This window comes from Microcaecilia unicolor, unplaced genomic scaffold (assembly GCF_901765095.1).
Source record: "Microcaecilia unicolor unplaced genomic scaffold, aMicUni1.1, whole genome shotgun sequence".
Lineage (NCBI taxonomy): Eukaryota > Metazoa > Chordata > Amphibia > Gymnophiona > Siphonopidae > Microcaecilia > Microcaecilia unicolor.
Window position 1 is genome coordinate 18,600 of NW_021963920.1, and position 3,973 is coordinate 22,572.

The following is a 3,973-nucleotide window of genomic DNA, read 5'->3' on the forward strand; positions in this document are numbered from 1 at the left end:
GCAAATTTGAGTACATAGCATACCAATCCCATTTCCTAGCACCTAAATTCTGCAATTAGATTTAATGCAAATACTTTTAAAACTTCTTTTAGCACTTTTAAAATCTCAGGTGTCAGTGCAGGTCTCCTTGGAATGAATTGCCCATGTGCAGGAATTCATCCTAATTAAACATCTCCCTGGCAACCCAGGACACCTCCATCCGACCCCCCTGCTCTCCCAGCAGTAAGGTAAACAAATTAAACCAATTCCTACAACTATGGAATTTATTAATTTCATTTATCTGAGAGAACTAAGCAGGACTGTGAGATTTTCATGTACATACTACCTAGTTGTATATATGGTAATGGAGTTACACTAATTCACATTCTTTTGGTCTGGTGTCCTTTTCCTGCTTCCCTGGGTTTCCATCTCAGTCAGATTTAGCCTCCTTTGGGCTGTGGTGTCAGGAACCTTCATTCAGGTGTTGCTCCCTGAGGTTTAATCCCCCTCACTGGTAACCCCATTTCCATCCCACCCACCCATTTCAGCTCCAAAACTCTGCCTGGGAGCCACAGATGCAGGTCCAGGGATACCCTGAATTATTTTCTTTCTACAGAGCTCAATACTCACATTTTCTCTCATGGTAGACTAGAAGATTCTCCCGTATACATTGCACAACAACAATCCAGAGCTTCTCTAAATGGTAATTGGTTCTCATATTTAGTTATGTACCTATAAGACACAGAGATTGAGGTTTGTACACAGAACACACACCAACCCTCGCCGATGACAGAACATGGGGCCAAAATTAGGAATGTTTTGCGCAATAACAATGATGGGCCCTGACGCAGCTTTATGAAACATGTCATGTTGGCTCAAGTCCAAAATATATAATCAACAAGCTTTAAGATATGTGAAGTATGAATTTTAAAATAATTATGACAAGATAAGTTTTGATATTTTGGATTTCTGTGATAAATTTGGGACCGAAGATGAGACAAGTGAGTTGTCGTTATCAAGAATATTTTGCCTGTTCTGGAGTCTATACAGCGGAGAATGTTTCCTCTTACAGCTTACTAAAAAAATGATTCAGATCACCTCAGTGGCAGCAACACACAGTCCCTCCACTGCCAACTACTTGCCAACTACTTGTCAAGCAAACCACAACCCTGCAAGGAAGGTTATTCCGAGTCTGTAAACCTTCCAAACCAGATTCATACCATCTCCACGTCATGTCCCACTCTTCTACAACTTGTCTCAATTTCCCCAGGCATCTAATCACACTTGCAGATGCGACAGGGGTGGTCACACAAGGCCCCATGCTCCTTGGGGCCTTGCATCTCTGCTACGTCTGTCCTCCTGTCTCGGAACACCTTCCTTCTCCGTACCTTAATGTGCATCTACATTTCCTTTTGATGCCACTTCCTGTTTCTGCAAGGGTAGGATGCAGCAATGAAGAGACTCTGGGCTCAGCAGCTGATGGGATATGAAAATCACTGCTGCTGTATGCCACTTTCTACTGAAATGTGGTGGATGTACATCAAAATATGGGTAGAAGTGGGGTTTCGAGAGCTTTGAGCCTCCTTTTACACTCTGATAATAGCTTATGGTGGTGGGCGCTGGTAGGGGTCTGCATAGGGCCCCCCAATTGCTAAGACCGGTCATGGATGCATACTTCCTCTTGCCTTGTGGGCAGGGACTGAGAGGAAACTTGCCGTGCACTTAAATGTGAGACCTGTACTTTTCACTGCTGACCCTGTCAGAGACACACAGAGGATCTGCGATGAGAAGGGCAGACAATGAGGGAGTGTTAAGAAAAGGAGATGCTGGACTGAGGGGACAGAGAGGGAAGCTGCTGAGCCAACAGAGAAGAGATGCTGGATAAAGGGAAGGAGAGAGAGAGAGAGAAAAGGAAACTGATGATTGCATTTGATAGGGTGGTAGAGGGTCTGATGCTAGGGTTGAGGATGGGAGAAAAGGGCCGATGGTGGCAGATCTAATCTAATCTAATGTCAAGTTTATATACCACAAAAATCCCAATATGAGATTCTAGGTAGTTTACAATGCAAGAAGTTGCACAGAAGCAGGATAGAACAGAACAGTAGGATTAACAAAAGGTCTTCAATTTCTTATACAACCATCCATAGTTACCTAACGGTAAAGAATTCCATTCAGTAGTAGCATCAACCGGATGTTTAAATCTTATATTTCCAAAAACCGGTACCTCAGTACTAAATTTTCCTGCATTCTGACAGAATTATTTAAAGTAAATGTGAAAAGATCTGAGTTAACAGTTCATAATTCCCATACAGCACTTGATAGACTAAACAAATAATTTTAAAAATGATTCATGCAGGAGTGGAAGTTAGTCGGATCTGATGTGGGGTCTGGGAGAAAGGGGAGATAACTGCAGACCTGAGGATTGGATAAGGGGGCTGAAGTGGGAGATTGCAGAGAGATGAGAGAAGAGGTGAGTAGAGAGGAGAGATAATTGGAAGGAATAAAGGTGCAGAAAAGAAAGGAGAGAAAGGGTGGTGAAGAAACAGAATCAAAAAAGAGGTTAGGGTAGGGACAATACAAGTGACTGAGAGATGTACTTACTTTATAGGGACACATAATCTACATGAATTGTCCAAGATTTCCGGGTGAAAGTCACATTTAGGGTTCTTTATTAAGCCATCAAATCTGAGGGGAGATATGATACAAGTTTATAAAATACTGAGTGGAGTGGAATGGGTAGAGGTGAATTGCTCGTTTACTCTTTCCAAAAATATTAGGACTAGGGGGCATGCAATATAGCTACTAAGTAGTAAATTTAAAAAGAATCATAGAAGATATTTCTTCACTCAATGTGTAATTAAACTCTGGAATTTGTTTCTAGGGTAAAAGCAGTTAGCTTAGCAGGGTTTATAAATGTTTTGGATAGTTTCCTAAAAAAGAATCAATAAGCTAATATTAAGATGGACTTGGAAAAATCCAAAGCATATTCTAGGATAAGCAGAATAAAATTTGTTTTGCTCTTCTGGGATCTTGCCAGGTACTTGTGACTTGGATTGGCCACTGTTAGAAACAGGATACTGGGCTTGATGGACCTTTGGTCTTTCCCAGTACAGCAATGCTTATGTTCTTACGTTCAAAATATTCTTCTAATCTTACCTAGGTACACATAAATTGTCCAACATCAAGTCTATACAAATAATCTGTAAAGAATAAAAAGAAGAGTCAAAAGTCATAGGAATCCTCACATAGAAGGTGCCTGGGAGGGTTTGAGAATGTGGAGTGAGTAATAATTAGAGTGTTGAGGGTGTGAAGATGGGGAGATTTAGTATCCGAGGAGTCCTTAGACGTATGGGGTTATCTAAATTTATATCTACCTCGTGAGTCACTGCATGGTCAATCAGACTCTCTAAACCTAGAAAGAGGAAAAATAAAAATATTTAAATATCATAATTTGCTTGAATAACACTGAAAGCTACAACTCTGACAGTCTGCACCTCTCTTCCTAAAGTATTACAACATTCTTCTGAGGACCAGGTCTAGTTTAATGCTATATTGGACCTAGGGAAACATATTTTTCTGAGCCCCACCCCATGACCCCTGCATTGATCTTTATTTATGATTTCTTCCCCACCCCAATATTTGATTAATATCTATATGCAATTGCCAGAACCCTAAGAAATCAAGATGGGAGAGTTAGAACAGATTGCACTAAATTAGATATAATTGTCATCTCTAAGACCTGGTAGAAGAATAACAGTAGGACACTGTCATACCAGGATACAAATTATATCGTAGTGATAGGGTGGATCGAATTGGTGAAGTAGTCACTTTGCATGTTACGGAGGGCATGAATCAAATAGATTGAAAATTCTGCAGGAATCAAAACACATCTTGGAATCCCTATGGATTGAAATTCCATGTGTAAAGGGGAAAAGGATAGTGATTGAAGTGTACTACTGTCAACCTGGCCAGAATGGACAGATGGATGTAGAAA

General features: G+C 40.6%; 1 long non-coding RNA gene across 1 annotated transcript; it reads right to left on the bottom strand.

Annotated features, from left to right (window-relative positions):
* Positions 1-611: 611 nt before the first annotated feature.
* LOC115459759 lies at positions 612-3,181 on the bottom strand. Its single transcript, XR_003940331.1, has 3 exons — positions 3,136-3,181; positions 2,581-2,664; positions 612-711 (listed from the first exon to the last, which is right to left on the bottom strand). It is a non-coding gene; the product is annotated as an uncharacterized LOC115459759 (long non-coding RNA).
* Positions 3,182-3,973: the final 792 nt, after the last annotated feature.